Genomic DNA, 19899 nt, shown 5'->3' with positions numbered 1-19899 from the left:
CATGCCCAGGGGACAGAAGTCCCCTGGGCATGGCCATTGGGCAAGGGGGCATGACTCCTATCTTTACAATGATAGGAGTCATGTTGATGGGGGATGGGCGTCGAAAATAAATGGCGCAAGTCGGGTTACGATGATTTTTTCGACGTAACCTGACTTGCCCCATTTTAAGACGCCCATGCGCCATTTTCCCCCTACGCCGGCGCTGCCTGGTGTACGTGGTTTTTCTCGCGCACACCAGGCAGCGCCGGTCTGCTTGCGCCGGCTAACGCCATTCAATAAATACGGCGCCCGCATGGCGCTTCAGAATGGCGTTAGCCGGCGCAAAACTTTTTGACGCTAAACTGCGTTAGCGCAGTTTAGCGTCAAAAAGTATAAATATGGGCCTTGTTCTTCATAGTAAGTTTATGATCGACTCTCACTCCAACTTTTTTTACAACCCTACTTAGCATAGGGGGGTTTGCCTGAGTTTAGTTTAGTTTATGAGATTTATATAGTGCATGGCTGCCAGAAGGCCTCCCAGCTCTGAAACAGAAAATGTGGACTGCTGGATCACATAATTAGGCCCTAAACAACTAGGTTTTCAGATACTTATGAAAGGACAATTCCTGGCTAAGTTAGCAAAGCTCCAGTGGGAGAGGGTTCCAAAGTTTATCAGCTCTGTAGGCCAGAGATCTTCCACCCCACCTAGATCTCTGGAATTTAGGGCTCTCCAGCAAGGAGGCCATAGACGATCTGAGAGACCTATGGGGGATATAGTAGGAGGCAAACTGCCTTAAAAGGGCAGGGCCCCTGTTGTGAAGCGCTCTGTGCATAATGCAGAGGACCTTTTATTTGTTGTTCTCCCGGAAGCCAGTGGAGGGCAGCTGTGGAGGTTTTAGCAGATCGATGCCTTGGGATGTTCTTGAGAAGGCGAGCAGCAGCATTCTGCACAACTTGCAGCCTCTTCACCACATACCCAGGTGAGCCAAAGTAGAGGGCATTACCGTAATCTAAACGTGAGATTACGAGGGCCTGCACAATACGTTTTTTAGCTAAGAAAGGAAGAAAGTCAAAGACTTTCTTCAGCAACCTCAATGCTTTCAGGCAGGTGGCAGCAAGCTTTCTTGCTTGATGGTCCATAGTAAGGCTGGAGTCCAGCCATACCCCCAAACTCTTTATTGCACTTTTTAGAGGTGGTAAAGTCTCCAGGCCTTCTGGAACAAGAGTCTGGGACCTATGCCGAAAGTTGTTGCCCAATAACATAACCTCTGTCTTGTCTTCATTCAGTTTTACCTTGCAGTCCGCCATCCATCTGGCCATGTCCTGAAGACAAGGCATTAGTTGTGATTGACTTGTGTTAGAATTTGAGGAAAATGAAACAACCAACTGGATGTGGTCAGCATAAGAGACCAATGACAAACCATAAGGACACACAGGGGGTCATTCTAACCCTGGCGGTCATTGACCGCCAGGGTCAACGACCGCGGGAGCACCGCCAACAGGCTGGCGGTGCTCCCAAGGGCATTCTGACCGTGGCGGTATGGCCGCGGTCAGAAACGGAAAACCGGCGGTCTCCCGCCGGTTTTCCGCTGCCCTGAGGAATCCTCCATGGCAGCGCAGCTTGCTGCGCCGCCATGGGGATTCCGACCCCAGGGACAGGATGGCGGTGAGGGGTGTCGTGGGGCCCCTGGGGGCCCCTGCAGTGCCCATGCCAAAGGCATGGGCACTGCAGGGCCCCCCGTAAGAGGGCCCCTTAAAGATTTTCAGTGTCTGCCATGCAGACACTGAAAATCGCGACGGGTGCTACTGCACCCGTCGCACCCTCCCACTCCGCCGGCTCCATTCGGAGCCGGCTTCCTCGTGGGAAGGGGTTTCCCGCTGGGCTGGCGGGCGGCCTTCTGGCGGTCGCCCGCCAGCCCAGCGGGAAACACAGAATAACCGCACCGGTCTTCTGACCGCGTAGCGGTATTCTGTTGGGGGAACTTTGGCGGGCGGCCTCCGCCGCCCGCCAAGGTTAGAATCACCCCCACAGTCTCTGCCAGTGGGTGCATATACAGGTTAAAAAGCATGGGGCTCAAGGAGGACCCCTGTGGCACCTCGCAATTCAGACATAAACTGTCAGAGAGGCATGACCAATCAATAACTTGAAAGGTGCGATTCTTCAGAAAAGAAGCAATCCATTTTAATTTCAGCCCATTGAAACCAGCAATGGAAATTCTTTGAATAAGAATGTGTTTGAGAAATCACAAACTAAAGATCCACATGCCATGGGTGTTGTCTCCTCTGGCGTGTTGGCCATTTACAGGTTTTCACTGTCCCTTTAAACCAGGTTTTACCTGCCATTGATGGACAGTGAAAGTGGCAATTCCACTGCCCACTGTAAATTGGGTGGGTGGTTGAATCTGCAAAACTTTGATGGCCTGTGCTTTGTCAAGTCGTCAGAGAGCTATGTTGGTTTCAGAACCAGAGTAGGTGCCATTGCCGAATTACTAATGGTCCACCTGCCTGAAAATCAGGTTGGTAAACTGAGGATTTGTTGGGGAGGGTACTCTGTTGCAGTTGCAATGGAGAACCCTCTCCACTAAACTCTAAATCAGGCCCATGGTTTTGATATTTATTCACAGTAGGCAACACTTAAATGATGTGTCATTTATATTTTTTTTCGTTCTCTGTACTATGTGTCAGTGTCATTAAGACACAGCACACACAAACAACTGCCAGCAAGGGCTACATTGCTCACCTGAAAATGTGCAAGTACATGGTAAATCCCTTTAGCCATACTTGAAAACAACACCAAATACTTATGGTGGTCATAGTGTTATTATCATTGCTATCATTGCAGTGTTATGGTCATTGCATGTGTTGTACAGCATGATACAAAAATTGCAACCTCTATATTTTCATAACCACTACATTGCAAATTTGCACAGTTTAGTGTATCTTGAGGTACAAATATTAAATGTATTTTTACTCTGTGAGGTAGTGGTAAGCAGTGACGTGGACATATGTTTTTTGTAGGTCCATATTGTGTACCTTCTCATAATGGCATACAACTACCGCAATTCTTTCACTAAAATAGTCTCCAAAGCATAAAGATTGACCAAAACACAGCACAAAAAACAGGTCACCATAGGACATTTCCACTCCGATCTGCGATGAGATCTTTAACAATCCATGGATACTACAAATCCTTACTAATGGCAGACTCTGCACTATGCAAATGGCTCCAACACAACCTACAATTTACTAGAAACAGTGAACCCACTTCAATTTATAGCTTTGGCGCAGTGAGTCACATAGGACACTGAGCCAATAAAAATATTCTAAGACTTTTTGCATAAACCGTTTGAAGTGAATCTGATCAGAAAATTGTAAATTAGCAATTTGTGAAGGAAGTGGGTTAACCTAACCTTGTCTGAGCTCAGAGTACTTTCTCCCTTAAAGAGTGGTGGAATTAAAAAAATAGACAATGGAAACTTGTTTTCTGAGAGTAGCATGTTTGTGTGTGAGATGTGCTGGTGTATATTGATGAATCTGTTGAGTCTCCTTGAGGTTTATGCATGAGTCTCACAGGGACAGAAAAGGACCTTGTGGAAGACTGGGGCCTACTTCAGGTCAAGACAATGTGGCTCCTGTTCAATCTCTTTGGGTTTGTTTTGGAAGAACTTACCTGAAAAAACCTTAGACTGACACCAGAATTTATGGGTACATGGTCCTGTACCCAGTTATGTTTTTCTAATCCATGCTAGTCAGGCAGTTGCAGGCCTTTCTCCATAACAGATTACAAAGAAACCTTAGTCATTTTGAATAACATCAATGAATTCTTCCTTATAAATTTTGCGGACATATAAGTCCCTAGTCAAGTGCACTACATGTTCCCAGGACCTGTATATTAAATGATACTTGTGGGCCATCAGCACTAATTGTGCCACCCACATAAGTAGTCCTTAACCATGCCTCAGGCCTGTCATTGCAGGGCTTGTGCACAGTTTACTGCCGCCTCTACATGGCATTTAAAACCCCTTGCCATGCCTCAAACTCTTCTTTATTACAAATTACAAGTCACCACTATGGTAGGCCCTGTGTTACCCACAGGGAAAGGTGCAGTGTATTTAAAAGGCAGGACATATACCTTTAAGTTTTACATGTCCTGGTAGTCCTCCTAAAGTTGTATTTCACTAATGTGAGGCCTACTCCTCTCTTAGGCCAGCATTGGGAATTCCTTAATATCATTTTAAACTGTACTTCTTGATCAGAAAGTACTAGTTACATCATGTTTCATGTCTTTGAAATGGTAATGATTAATCCTCTTTACGAGTAAAGTCGGATTTAGCATTACTATTTAAAAAAATACCCCTTTTAAAAAGTGGACATTTCTCTGCTCTTACTGCATTTTGTGCCTTACAGCATGTCTTTAGCACAGGTCTGAACTTGGTGATAGCTAAGGTTTGTGCATTCCCCCCAGACAGCCACAAACACCGTGAGGTTAGGTATAGCTGAGCACCCATCTACATACATCTGCATTCTGATGGCCCTTCCTGGACTGGTAGGGAGGGAGGGTCTCACACTTACATTTCAAAGGGTAGTGGCTTGGCCCCACACAAAGGACTGATTACTCCCCACAGATTGCTTGGTAGACAGGACTGGGTTGAAAGAGCTACTTGTGCACTTCTTGGAAGTCTCTCCCACCTCAAAGGTACAGTAGGGTATAAGTACTGGGTGTCTGACCACACCAAAACAGTCACTCCTGTATCTTGAACTGTACCCCTGTCAGAAGGATTGCTGTGCTGCTCAAAGGACTCAACTGATGGCTTATCTGGAAGGACTGCTTTTCTACTTGTTGCCCTGCTACCTGCTGCTGGAAGGACACTATCATCCCTCCAATTGATTTCCAAAGACTTGTTGACTTGCCCATGTTCCCCGAAGTCTCAGGGTCATCATGGACTTCGAATTCCTGCTGTGAGACTCCACTCTATTAGGAGTACGGCATAATCCTACATCTACATGTCTCCTGAGCCTGTTCGCCAGCTCAAACCGGGTGCTTTGCTGGGATCAAACGTTGACAACTCCACTCAGACCCAGCATGACTGAAAGATCGAGTGCATTGCTACTGTAATGCCTCCCACATCTGTTACCCCTGACACCACAGCACTGAGAGAAACCTTTCCTGTTCGGCTCCTCCAGGGTTTCCTAGATGATAACAGTCAGCATGTCAACCAACTAAAGATGCAGTTTCTATCACACACCTAATGTCTTTAAGAATCTAACCTGGTAGTCAGTTTCTACCTTACCATAGGGGCATATCCCAGGCCTTAAAAGTACCTTGGGATTAGCAGTACATATAAAAGTTTACTCGACATGCGACTGACGACTTCGTTGACCCTATCAGATGTGTGCCTGACACGTGGCAGCCATTGTTGCCATCCTGGCAGCCTTTGAGCATCTCGCATGCCACGTGGCTGACTGCTTCTTGGTCTTACCTGTCCACAAATGCTCACCTCAAATGTGACTGACATGTCTCAGAACTTCTGATCTTTAAGAAACCTTGAACCATCAGCCAGTCTCTAGATTTCCACGCAGGCCAGCCCGCCTCTGCAACAGAACCGCGTTGGAATCCGAAACAAGATGCGTTCGGGACCTGGGTGGGACTGGCCTAGCTATCTCTGGGTGAAATGCTGCTGTAGGCAGGGCCCGTATACAAACCTGCGAATTAAAAATGAACTGCCTCCTCGTTCCTTTTATAGATTTCCCCCTTTATCTTCTTCCTTCGAGCAGGTGATGAATGTGATTTTCCCTGCAGCCTCATTCTTTCCGCATCCCCTTTACCAACGTGCTGCGTTCTGCTGAGTCAGCAGACAGCCGCAGGTGAGAATGCGTCTTCTCCTGGCCACATCAGCATGTTTTGGGGCTGCTTCTCACAAGCCGGTAAGGCCTGGCCTGGAATCCCAGTTATTCGATCTTGCTCACAGACATTCTCTTTAGATCTGTTTAATGGGAAGAACCTGTGCTCGCCCCTCTCAAGGGAAAACGGTAATGCTGGAAAAGTCATAATTGTTGCGATTTAAGTGCCTTTTGAGCGTCACATTGCTTCTTTGAGTTTTATTACTGTAAATGACCACACTACAGGTATTCGAAAATATACAGAAAGGTATTCCCACCGTGAAAGTACAAATCTACAACAGATCTGTACAAGCATGGCCGCTGGAATTCTGTGGCAGTGTACGGCCAAATTATTCAACAACACTGACAAAATGATGTGTCCGGAAATGACAAATTTTGGCACATAATGTGGAATAATCTCTCACAGCATTAGTTTGTTATTTTGTCATTTCAATGCCTACTAATGCTTTCCATGGAAAGTTCTACCGCATTAGAACCAATTTAACACTTGAATGCAGCAATCAGAAACTGAAAGATCACCAGTTAACCTCTGCATGGGTCTGCCATTTCGCGGAACCATGTTTTGGCAATTTCTTTAGTAACTTTTGATCTATTTGAGCTGAAACAACAACAAATGTCAAAACTGCAAATTATGCTGCAGACGGTGGCTTATGTGGCAAAGCAATACTTATGCAGGAAACACTGCTCCTGCAGAATCGCATAGTGTTGGAAGCCCTGCGTGTAAATTGCATTGACATATCTTTGTAAATTACAGAGGCCTTGTAAAATACATTAGGCTGTTAAACTAATTAACTCAGTAGTCGATACTATTAAGGTTTTGGGGACATTGCCATTGATATGTCGGTGTCAGTATAGCAATTGGTAGGATGTCTGAAGATCATGACGTAAGTGTTGTTTACTTAGATCTGGGTGGAATTTTCATTTCCTCTGGCGGAATTGGAGGAATTTTAAGAATTCCGCATAACTCTTGTAACACAAAAATACTGGTGAATTAAAATTCTGCCACTCTGCTGGCAGAATTGAAAGTTATGCAGTGGTTTCTAATGTTTAGAAACCACTGAATACCAATTGGCGCCCAAACTCTGCAGTGATTAAAAATGTTCATCACTGCAGAAGGTGCCGAGTGATATGCAGTGGTTCTAAAGTTTAGAAACTCTGCACACATACTCTGCAGTGATTGGAAGTTTTAATGACTGCAGAGTATGTAAGGGAAATATACAATGGTTTCTAAACTTTGGAAACCACTACATACCACTCAGCGGTGGTGCCCTTACCTACTCTGCAGTGATTTAGGGCCAGAAGTACGAAATTCCTATTTTGCATTATCCAAATAGCAAATACTAAGAAATGGCTATTTATGAAATGCAAAATGAAATGTACAAAAGTAGAGAATACCTAATAGTGATTCCTACATACTAGGAAATCATATTATCATATTAGGAAATCGCTATTTAAGGAATGCTACACCATTAGTTCCTAAGGGCCTAAAGGTTCATAGGTACGAATGGTTTTGCATTTCCGAATTTGCGATTTCCTAGAAGGAAATCGCAAATTAGGAAATGCAAACCCAAGGGTGCCTAAGGGCCTGCTGCCCCACTTGATGCACCCCAAAAAAGTGGTGCATCTGTAAAGCACACAAATGTTCTAGGGGGCATTTGCGCGCTATATGGCACTTTAAAAAATGCATTTTTTTAAATTGCACATGGTTACCATTGACTTGGAGTTGATGGCAGTAGCATTTCCTAAATGCCAATTTCGCATTTAGGAAATGCTATGTAGGTGTCCTTAGGAAATCGCAAATAGGACTTTCCTATTTGCGATTTCCTATTTGAGAATTGTAAAATGCATTCTCTCCTGCATAGAAATCACATTTTGCAATTCCCTATTGGCCTTTATATATCTGAAAAGGCAATTTAGCATTTCATAACGGACCGAAATTGCAATTCAGTTTGTTAGGAATGCTAATTCCTTTCGTACATCTGTCCCTAAAAGTTTTAATCTCTGCATAGTAATAATGGCACGGAGTGGTATTTGACTGCGGTATTTTCTTAGCACTAAATTCAAACTCACATTGATTTTGGATGCACAGATGCACTAAGAAAATAGCACAAATTGCATACTCTGCTCCATCACGGAATTCCGCAGAATCTCAACGAATTTTAATGTTATTCAGTGGGACTCTGCCAAATCAAACTCCACGAATTCCGCCCAACTCTGCTTTAAATATTATACAGTGCTCACATTTGTGATCAATGTTAGGAGATGCATCTTGGATCATGAGAACCTCTATGCCAATCATCCGTGCTATTTCTCAGGGATGCTCCCCAAGACATTTCAAAAACACACTCACAAGAGAGTGTTAACCCAAAAGATGTGTTCTTTTAAAGCACGAGTAATCAAAACATTTCAACCACACTAGTTCTTGTTCACAGATATCAGAGTCCTCTCACTGAGTTCAGTGAATTAAAACCATATAAATCAATCATTGCACAAAGTTCAATGTAATAATTTGTTCGTTAGAAATATGTTTTAAAAAAATACATTTGTTTAAGCTTTAATTCACTGTTGATTGATTGTTTGTGGTGATTTAGATATATAAATTGCTGGACCAGCGATATTACTATTTTTGGTTGATTATCATCTCAATTCATATTTCACAGTTGTGATGGTACATGTCCTACCACAAATGCATTGACATCTCTATCAGGAATCATTTTGGCTTGTTTGGGATATTAAAGTGTATACAATATATTAATTGTCACTGTGACCATATGGCTATTTTGCATTATTCTATTTTCAATCACCAAAACTTGTTTCACATCCTACCCTCAAGTGGGTTTTTGTACAATGTTCCTGCTATAATTTTCAGTTCCTCTCCGACCACAGCTATTATACATTTTGTTTATAGTGCTTTTTACAGATAAGTCATCAAAAACCCACGTGTTTCATGTAAAACTCCGAAGATGTTGTGTCCCAGCTATCAACTTACCTCTGAGGCCACGCTTCCAGCCAGTTACCCTTCATATTATCAGAAAAGTAGCTAGGTTGGTATCTAGAGACCGATTTGCTCAGTCAATTCATTTTCCCTTAATGCAATATGGGCCATCCAGATGTTCCTTGGAGCAGGATGTGATTCACACCATTGGCCGTTTGTGAAAAGTCTAATCCATACAGCACTGAGAAAGTTAGCCGGTCATTAACTTGCAGGGTTCAGAAACTCCATTATCACTGCTACGAAATCCATAGATCAATGGTCCCAATGCTTCTATTACTTTAAAATTGATTGCCTAGCATCCGTCCCCAGTCTCTTCTCCCTCTGGCTTGAGAGATCAATGTAAAAACAATGGCTTTTTGACCTGCGCAAAGATTTATCTGTCCTACCTTGTTATTTCACCCTTCTGCTTTGTGGAATAAATATTGGCGCGCCCACCAATGACCATCTTTTTCTTTATCTTTTGCTGACCTAGCACATGGAAGCTCCTGCTGCCTAGAGTTTAAGGCACTCATTGCTACCCTTTACATTTTCACTCTGGTAGGCAGCTCATACCCCATCCCTTGCTGAAGACTTTGGGGTTATTTAGAATTTGAACAATGAGTATGAACCACCAAACATTGGTGGCTGCCTTTTCTACTCTATCTATAGCACATTTTCAGACCCATGAATGCATTCGAAATAGTGTGGACACTACATCAACTGATTTTTTGCAGTTGTTCTGCATCTGCCAAACTCTATATGGACCGCATAGTCTTATAACCAATTCGTTTTGCTGTTTTCAAGTTCACACACCAGAAGGTTCACATGTTGTACAACTACCTAATGCAAACCATATGAGGGCTCCAACAACTAAGCTAATCAGATGATCAACAACTACCCAATGACAGTCATGTCTGAAATCTAGCTCTACCCACCAATAGATCCAGAAGGTATACAACTACTCAATGCCAGACACATCTGGGATCCACTTCTACACTCCATCAGGGACTCATGGTAAACAACTACCCAATGCAAGTCACATCTGGGCTCCAGTTCCAGACAACAACAGATCAGGATGTTCTACAATTACAAAATGCCAGCCAAGTCTAGGCTCCAGTTCCATACATCAACGGATCCAGATGATAGACAACTACCCAATGCCAGTCACATTTGGACTCCACTTCTGCACACCCGCAGGACCACAAGGTAGACAACTACTCGGGGCAGGCAGATGATAGACAGGTAACAATGTAAGTCACATCTGGGCTCCAGTTCTCCACACCAACAGATAAAGATGACAGATCTGGGAGGTTAACATGTTTAGCAACCCAAATTTCAATCGCAAATTGGGGTCATAGCAGATTTGGAAAGGGGGAAGGACACCCTTTGGACTAGGTCTGGGTGAAATTAAAATCATGTTGGTGTAATGTTTGTAAATTTGTGAATTTCACATTATGCTAGTTACGCGAAATTCCCAACATTATGCTGTTAAAACTTGTGTGATTACCTGCCATGTGCTGTAAAATTTGCGAATTCATGGGAACAACAGCGTGCAAACTGATGTTCTTCATGGTGCTTTTGTTGTTTATACTTTTGTTTCAGCAGTGAATGTGTCTTTGTTTTAAAAATTGATGCAAGAGTTCACTTAACGCTAAAATATAGCACTAAATGATAGATTTGTATTTCATATATTTATATGTAGTTTCATGTAATGTTAAAATTTCACATGATTACGCAGAAGCAAACTACGCAAATTTCACACACCTGTACTTTGGACCCCTTCACCCTTGGTGACTGGGATAGTAGATCCAGGGAGAGTAGGCAGTAGTCCACTGCCAACTCTCGGTAAAGTTTTTCAAAATGAAAAAACATTTTTTTAAATCAGTTCTGTTTCCGTCCTGAATCCAGGAAACTCAGGCTGCTTTAAAAAACTTTCCTTTTTTAAATACCTATACGGGGATGGTGTTATGCTGTCCCGGGTAGGCCTCCTTCATTCTTGTCAAAGAAAACCAGAGGGAGTCACTATATGTAACCTGTGTTAATGAATATTAAATAGACAGGTCATTCTGCCCCCTATACCGATTCCTTATTTTGTGAAGCAACCTATTAAATCATATGTCGGTTTGTAAAATAAATTACTGGTTTCAAAACGTCAGTGGGTAATTGGCAACCATATTTTGCAACGTGTATATCTGACCCAAGAAGATACACCTTTGGAAAATGTAAAAATAGCAACACTTTACCAGCCCACCCTGACCACAGAAATGAATACTGATGACATAAGGCCTTAGCAAAGGGTGGGCTTATGGGAGCTCGACCAGACCATGTTCAAGTTTTGCAGTTCTTAATTCGAGCCAGTGGTTTTCCAGTGGAGTTGACTGGCCCTCATTTTTGGGACCAGCGCTTATTTTTCCATATTAGACATTAAACAACAGCACGAGAGGGAAAACAAACACATAGTGGAAGGATGAACAAAGAGAAATGAAATACAGGTTTGCCAGGAATCAAGATGTGATTTTTTTAATATAAAACTATGAATGCACACATATTTTTAATTAGATTTCTGTTGAAAATGGTTCCTTTATATGAAGCGGTTTCACATTGGAATAAATATAACACACAGAGAAGCTGATCTGTAAACATGAGTGCCAGTACAGGGGTGCGATGAAGAGAAGATAAGTATATTTGGTGTAGCACTCCTTCATTTCGACGAGGAGAACTGTTTTAGTCACAAAGAATTAGCATAGGAATTTTTAGGACTGAGATGCAAAAATGTATGTTTTTCAGAGTTTCAAAGTTACATTCACATATCTTAACGGTCCCAATTTAGATGACACGTAATGAGGGAATGGAAAGAAATAGAAAACATAGTAGTAGATGTGGTAGGAGAGTAATAGCGCATTGATACCATTAACTGACTAGTCATTTTATTTAAATAATAAAATACTTTTATGCGTGTGTATCGAAGGGCATTGTGCTCATTGTTTTGTAAGATTGTGTGGGTGGAAAGGATTTTAATGCGGTGTAGACGTTAGGTTAATTCCTTGGGTTGTAATCTTGGCTTCACCCTTTAACTATACTGTTTGATCTTAGGCACCTTACTGTTTTTACCATGTTCCACAGTTAGTCAGAAAGCACGTTGCGTCCTTCCTAAAAGGCATATATTTAAACAAATCTTTACTGTACACTCGCATTACTTTTTTTCAACCAAATGTACACAGGGGCGGTATTATTTGTGTAGAACTTTTGTATAGGGCTAAATGTCATCTAGGCCACGGTGCCTTCAGAGCGAGACAAGGGCTGACATTGGTCCAGTACCTAAGCACCCCGAGGATCTTCCATCTCTTTTTTCTCTTAAACAGTGATGGGTTTTTTTCAGGTAAGCTCACAAGGGGTGCCTTTTCTGGCTGCATCAAAGAAAAGACACATTTTTACCTTTGCCCCAGTACGTTTTGCGCATCAAATAACGTATTTTAGACTTGATCCCAGGTTCAGCAGTAGCCAGTGGAGAGTATTCAAGCTTCACTTTAGTGTGTCCATGCTTGCATGTACACCGTCAGGGTCTGGCTGCCTGAATCTTTACCTTTTGAAGCTTGTCAATCAGTTACTTTTTACAGAGGCCACAACCTGCTTTGCTACAATAGCCCAATCAGGCCATAAAAAGTGCATATATTGGCCCAATTTAATATTCAGTTTTGCGAAACAAGAGGATTCTGAAGAGGAATAAGATTAGGAATTTCGCTATTTTCAGCTACAAGGTTTAAGCAGACTTTTTAATTGAAGTTTCCATCTGGCTTGCTAATGGAGCAGTACCATCTAAGAAGGATGATGTGCTTTTAATGGGCAGCACCAAAGATGCACATTAGTCAGGCCATTCCTGAGCTGGACAGTTTCTTTCAGAATTACAATACTTTTATTAGGTCTGTAGTACACTGTAAAAACAACAGAAGATGGACGGAATGCAGAACAAATCAAACATTCACCCCCAGTCACAGAACTGGGTTTAATCCATCAGTTTTTTTGCTTGCCATGCCATTCCAGCTCAGACCCAGCCATGTGCAAATCAGTCTTGACCCTGTTCCCCAAGGGAACAGTCCAGCCCGAACTGCCAGGCCAGGTCCTCCCTGGACCAGAAACAAGCGTCCTGGGACCGGTTTCAGGGTATCACCCTTCATCAGCCAGGCTAGCTGAATCTGGTGGCATGGCAAGCACGGGACCCACGTCTGGGCATACCCTTCCCACTTTGGGGCAACAAATGCAAAAACAACAGAAGATGGACGGAATACAGAACAAATCAAGCATTCACCCCCAGTCACAGAGTTGGTTTAATCCATCAGTTTTTTTGCTTGCCACGCCATTCCAGCCCAGACCCAGTCATATGCAAATCAGTCTTGACCCTGTTCCGCATGGGAACAGTCCAGCCCGAACTGCCAGGCCAGGTCCTCCCTGGACCAGAAACAAGCATCCTGGGACCGGTTTCAGGGTATCACCCTTCATCAGCCAGGCTAGCTTGAATCTGGTGGCATAGCAAGCACGGGACCCACGTCAGGGTCAAGACTGATTTGCATATGGCTGGGTCCAAACTGGGGTGGCATGGTGAGCAAAAGAACAATGGATTAAACCCAAATCTGTGATTGGGGGTGAGTGTTTGCATTGTTCAGCACTCCGTCCATCATCCTTTTGTGTTGCTGTAGTACACTGTAGCCACCGCTGAGAGGCCAAGAGGTATTATACTTGTCTGTATTTCGCACTGTCTGTTCACATGAGGTATGACCAAGGTCACAGGAAATATGTAATTTTGCAACAGAGGCATTTTCCACATAATTATGGTTTTGCTGCTTTTGTCACATAATCCACCATCTACTGTATAATCTGCAGACGTCAGCAAAAAAGAACCTTTAGTTTAAACTAAAGCCGATCAAAGGTCACTAAAAACACTGCAACACATGGTGCTGTGCAATGGAAAGGCCTTCACAAAGGTTGGCTGGTCACCTTTCTGATTTCTGTATTTGAGTGTCAAAATTGTACCAGGAGATGAAACCTTTGTCCAGATTGTGTAAGATATGTAAAATGCCAAATGGTGAGATGATACTAACACAGAATGTCCTGCATTAGTCTGCATAATGTCCCTTTCCTTGCCGCATAATTTGGTCAACTCTGCCACATATGTGTTCCTCCTCTGGTGCATAATTTCAGTGTCCCTCTGTATGACATGCACAAGAAGCTTGCATTGCTCTGTGCAACACCTTATATGATCATTCTGAATGCCTTATAAGTATCCGGAGCTTGGAAGTTGTGGTGCATTTTATGAAACTGTGCATCACTTATGAGCAGAGAACGTTCCTACATATAATGAGAAAGCCCCCATTTCTTAGGGTCCACCATGGAATCCTATGACCACTTTTCAGGATGGGATCTCCTACTTTAATTAGGTAAGTATTAACACTTCTCCACGGGGTTATAATGCTTCTCTACTGACACAAATCTAAGAACAATATCACACATGGTTAGAAACGTTACTACTCTAGGAAGCTCATGGAAAAATAGCAAATTTTAGATAAAGATATACTATGTTTGGGTGTTCTGAAAGGGAGCACAGCCACCGGAAGTGTTGTTTTATTAAATCTGTTCCTGTCAGCAGTTCCTGCAGAGGCATACAGAAGGTATAATGTTGGATTTGGAAATACCAGCAACAAAGAGAGATAGATGGTTCTGGATAAATATTGCAGGCTGGGATTCCTTTATGGATGTTTGCGTACTCTTAAGAGACTGAACTGTTACTAATTTAAGGTTCCACTCCCTACCCTAAAAATTACCTTCCCATAGCACCCCGACGGCGTACAGGTGACCAGGACTGTTTAGGGAGTAGGCACAGCTTGAATGCCAATGTAATCGGGATTACCGAAGGCTCCTTTTTCATGATATCCGCTTGGGATTTGAGGCGTGTAGTGTCATCTTTCACTGGATGCCCCCTTAAGGTTGTGACCATTATTCAACATCTACTTAAATGCTCAATTATGCACTGGTTTGGAGGAGAATCACAAGATTTCTTGTTGTGTAGCCTTTAAAGATCATAAGCATTTGACCAATAACATGCCATGCTTGCAAATATTCTTCTAAGCAGAAAACTACTATTAATAAAATGCCAGATTTGCGATGAATACAAGAAATTGTATATTTCCCATGAACATTTCAGAGAAGAAATGTACCCACTGCACCCTACTTTTAGGTTGCTATCATTACTGGGAGCATTGGCCCCTAAAAAATATTCCTGGATAGGGGCATGTGAAGAAACGACTGAAAAAAGGAGGCTTGTTGTAATTGTAAATTGTATTTATGTAGCGCTTGCTATAGGCATTTAAATGCTTCGCAGCAAGTAGCACACTACTCCGGAACCCAAGATTAAAGTTTATTAGCTGGTAGATTAGTAATAAGTGTTTTTCCTTGAACTGGGTTAAGTTTATGCTCTTGGTTTCTTGTGTGTTTAGTAGAGTTTAGTGTAGGAATGGACTGATCTGAATAGATACAAAAGGGGAAAAAGGTAAGTTGCTTGTGTAAGAAGTGTTGGTGTTTGCTTGATAGTTTCTGAAAATAACTTAAAAGAGGGGGATGTTGAAGATGGGCGTTTGAGAGTTCATACTAGTTTGAAGGCTTTGGGAGCCTGAGACAACTGGATCAGACTGGAAGACTGAAACCACTGGAGAAAGCAGTACTGGCAGAAGAACCGCTGCACGGGTGTAATTACTCACAGTTTGAAAATGCAGCATGTATCCTCTGAATTGCCTTAGTGCTACGAGACCACACCCAAATAACAATAGCAAATACAAAAAGGAGTCCAAAGAAATTCTTTTGAATCTTCAAAAATAAGTTGACATTGACGCATTTCTTGAGGGCCTTTTCTCCTTCCTAGATTTCCAATAAAGCAGGAGCCATTAAATTGTTTCAATCCAAAATTGGCTATAACTTAATCTTTCAGTAATCATCCAACATCTGCTCAGGCAACGCGTTTCAACACCAAAACGGAACTTCATCGCGGTTTCATTCAGTTTATCAGATGAGTCTTCGTCAATAGTACACATCAGACAAAGGTCATATTCCCTGATCCTCAGCGGGGCCTACGTAATCCGTCCACGCGGGGTGTGCCTCTGCGACGGACACTCGGAGCTGTCTCTCTGAATCCCCAGGGAGCAGCCTCTGGGAGCCTGAGACTCCTGGACCAGATCGGAAGGCTGCATGTTGATTGGAGACTCTGCAAAAACAAAAAGTCGAGGACAGTTAGGGCTCTTCCAGGACATATGAAAATGTAGTGTAAAGTTAGCACGGCTGATTCATTTGCAAACCTCCGCGGGATACGCTGCATGCTGCTAGCAGCCCTGTTTTAACAATCTACAGGAATAATGCCCCTCCCCCTTTTCTTGTTCAGAATGCCGCGCGCACTCAGCTTGTACCATCTATGTCTTTAACTCGCGCTCTTTCTCACACTCCTCCCTTGCTCTCTGCTGGAGGATACTTCATATATTTCCCTTTCACCTTGGTGTAGCTCACCCTATTTCTGTGCCGGTCTCTTCGTGCTCTCCGCCCTCCCCCCTCCTTTCCCTTCTCTTCCCCATCCTACCTTCCCGTGCTCTGTGCCCACCACCCCTCCCTCACCTTACCTCCCTTCCTCCGTTGCCGCTTCAATCCTTTTATCCCTCACTCCAGGCGCTTTCCCTTCAGACCTTGTTTACTCGTCTTCAGTTCGCTCTTTTTTCCACTCTTTGAGGCTCCCTCTCCCTTTCTCCCCGTTTCCTTTTTTTGTCTTACTTTTTATGCACCCACTTTCTTTCCATCTTTCCATTCCCTTTTACCTCCTCCATTACTTTCTTGCTTCCCAGCGTCCTTTGCCCCTCTCTTGTCTGCTTTCTCCTTCCCTCTTTTTTTCATTCCTCTCCCTATTTTCCTATCTTTTGCCTTTACATCGTTGCTTATTTCCCCCCTCGGTCCTGCCTCTTCTTTCTCCCTTATTGCGCGCCGTTAATCGGCTTCTTTTGGGGCTGGCGGCTCCACCGACGTATTTTCCTCCTTCACTCCTCCTTTCTTCCCACATCCCCGCCCCCTCTGAGCTTTTGCTGTACTCTATGGCTTCCTCTCCTGCAGTCTAGGAATCTGACCTGACCCGGAAGCCGCTCGTTCCCTGGCGGACGGAAGAGACCCTCTGAGTCTAAGCTGAGCTAGAGGCCGTCTGAGCACCCATCAGTGCAGTCAGAGCCGTGCTGAAGGGCTGGTGACGGGAGGGCACAGGGGGCCGAGGGTGAACAACCGAAGCACTGCGTGAAACCACCGAGGCTCCCAGAAGTTGTCACTGGACGAAGACGGCAACTTCGGCTTCAGCCGGAACCCCTGATACACCTCTGTTAAAAATCAGGGGCACAGATGACAGACTTCAGAGCTGCTGACGGACAAATAACACACTCGTCTGTTTTGGCCTATGCGTATTTATTAGTGCAATTGACCCACTTTTGTGTCGAAGTGGTTTAGGGTCACATCCCTGTCATCATTGTGACTGGACACAGTGATCCGTTTGAACTGCATAATTATTGTAATCTACACATGCCTGTTAGTGACTGATTGGACAATCACAATTACCACTTTGGTGGTGTTTGCTTTTGGTAATGTCTATTGTCTCTGGTATAAGTCTTCCCATCCCCTTCTATGAGCTAGGCTTTGACTGCTGGACTTCAGCTACCAGTGGGCAGCCAAGTATGTTGCATTGTGCTGCTGCACCACTGCAGTCCTAGCATACGGTTCCTGGGTCAGAGCTCAGATCAAGCAGCCTCACCTTTGCATAAAGGGAATGTGCCTATGCCTCACCAGTTCCAGCAAGCATCTGCACACAGCTGTCATAATTAGAAGAAAGGACAATTTTCCGACTATTAGGTAAAGAAGGAAACAAAGGTAATCTGTATTTAGCGGCGTTGACTGCACTGAGCATAATCAATCAATCAGAGCATTTGTAAAGCGCACATGAGGGTCTCAAGGCGCTGGTGGGGCGGGGGGCTGCTACTGCTCGAACAGCTATGTCTTGAGGTGTCTCCTGAAGGAGTATAGGAGTCCTGCAGGACTATTTCCACTGGGGCCTTTCTGAAAGGTCAAAGTAAGGTTGGTAGAGTGACCTCTAACAATTAGAAGGTTTTTCCCTAGCTTGCGTTATCGAGTCAAGGCAGACCTCACATTCCTGCAGGCGTGGACCCCATTGAATATAACTATAGAAATGTTCAATGGCAAGGACTGGTTGTCCAATGCACGAGTAATTCAGCAAGCTGTGCTCGCTCAGGCGTGTTAATTGAACATATCTCTCAATACCTCAGCAGGATTTTTTTAGGCATCACTGCCAGCCCCAAAGGATCTGTGAGGCACATTGGAGGCCTCATTAGGGAGGCTGTTGAGATTTCCATGCTCCTTAAGTCATTGAGCTCTTGTACTAAAAGAGGTCTACTGATTCACGGGTCAATATGTCCTGCCACCGAGGCTAATCTGTCCATATTGTTAATGAAAGAACATCCGTTGCTTTAAAGTGGATGTCTGTTCACAGCACAGTTCATCACATTGGGCAGTGGTGTTCAGCTCATCCTTTTGGTCTATGACACAGCTTATCCCATTGGTCTTTTGTTTGGCTCATCTCATTGCCACAAGACGCTTCAACGCTTCTTATCTGAATATTCATCAGTGTCATTTATCTGCTACGTCCTTAATACAACTCGTCTCATTGGTCAAGGGGCCAGTTCGCCCTTTTGGGTCATACCACAGCCTGATCTTCTTATTGGTCTATGGCAAAGGTTATCTAATTGGTCAGTGACACAGCTGGTCATAAATATCCACATTACAGCACATTCGATTAGCCCCCAATGAACCCCATCTTGGTGTAACGGTGCAAAGCATCTCATCTCAGAGGTCACATCGATGTCATCTTACTAGTGTTCACAGTGCATCTAATTTCATTTGCCCAATGTGCATCCTATCTCATTGGACCAAAGTGCCGCTCACCTTATTGGACAATGTTAAAGCTCTTACCATTGGTCCATGATGCCCCGCTAGTCCACACTGGTAAAAGCTCTATATACTGTATACAAACCTCATGTGCAGGTTCATAATTCACCACCGCGTACAGTGTCAGCTGCTGTTGTTCTAGTGAAAATATTGCCATTTTAGCAGCAGATGAGAATTTGTATGTTAATGCTTTGGCGCCGTGGTGAGGAAGTAGCTTGGGTGAAAAGTGTGGAAAGAGGCTGCGCCTCCCGGGACTGTGAAATTTAAGCGCAGTGAATAGAATATAAAGCTCGAATGTACTTGTGAAAACGTTAGCACCGTGGCTGGGTGCTGTTAGTAAAATGTTAGGAACCATGGACAAGGGCAGTTCGTGCGCTTCAGCGCTGTGGACGGAGCAGCTCAGGCTATGCCTGGGAAGGATTCAGGAATGTGGATAGAGGCGCGAAAAGTCCACCCTGAGGATCAGTCTCAGCTGTTTGAGTGCATGTCTAGCCCCGTCTAGCCCCGTGCATAGCAGCCGAGTGAAAGGGTGAGCGCAGCAGACTCGTCAGCGAGAGCTGGTGACGTCTCAGCAGCATGGACAATCACAGCCGCGGTGACACTGACCGGCTGGGCATCACGGGCCGCGCCAGCTGCTGCTTTGATAGTGAACATAGTGCCTCGAGGACCCGGCCAGCTGCTGCACTAGTTGGAAATCAAGGCCTCGGATGGAAAGCAGACACAGACGCGGTGCTAGAAGGAGGTTTGGCTTTATGGATAGAGGCTCCATATTGATTAATGGTTGCAAAGTTCAGTTTTTATGCTCTGGCTTGACCGTGCAGCTGTCGCCCGCAGCTGTCGCCAGACAATCCTGTCAGAACTAACATTAGAGGGGCTTTGGTCACGCCCACATGTTGGGAGGCGGGTGTACATGTTTTGCTTGGGCTGAAGTGGTGTGCTGCCGCAAAAAAGTGCTTGACCTCCACACATCTAAGATCATTTTTTTTATCAAGTTTCCTGAGCAAATACTTTAAGGGGCG

At 44.0% G+C, this 19899-nt stretch overlaps 1 protein-coding gene and 1 long non-coding RNA gene across 29 annotated transcripts in view; one reads left to right on the top strand and one right to left on the bottom strand.

The window, feature by feature from the left end:
• The window catches only part of NRXN3 (neurexin 3), a 1990994-nt gene that overhangs the window by 1403214 nt on the left and 567881 nt on the right, over positions 1–19899 (top strand). The window lies entirely within an intron of this gene.
• Positions 11359–16976, bottom strand: LOC138260158 (uncharacterized). Its single transcript, XR_011198820.1, has 2 exons — positions 16510–16976; positions 11359–16103 (listed from the first exon to the last, which is right to left on the bottom strand). It is a non-coding gene; the product is annotated as an uncharacterized lncRNA (long non-coding RNA).

The sequence above is a fragment of the Pleurodeles waltl genome, chromosome 9 (assembly GCF_031143425.1).
Source record: "Pleurodeles waltl isolate 20211129_DDA chromosome 9, aPleWal1.hap1.20221129, whole genome shotgun sequence".
NCBI lineage: Eukaryota > Metazoa > Chordata > Amphibia > Caudata > Salamandridae > Pleurodeles > Pleurodeles waltl.
The sequence above is the reverse complement of the archived record's forward strand: the minus strand, read 5'-3'. Positions and strand labels throughout refer to the sequence as shown.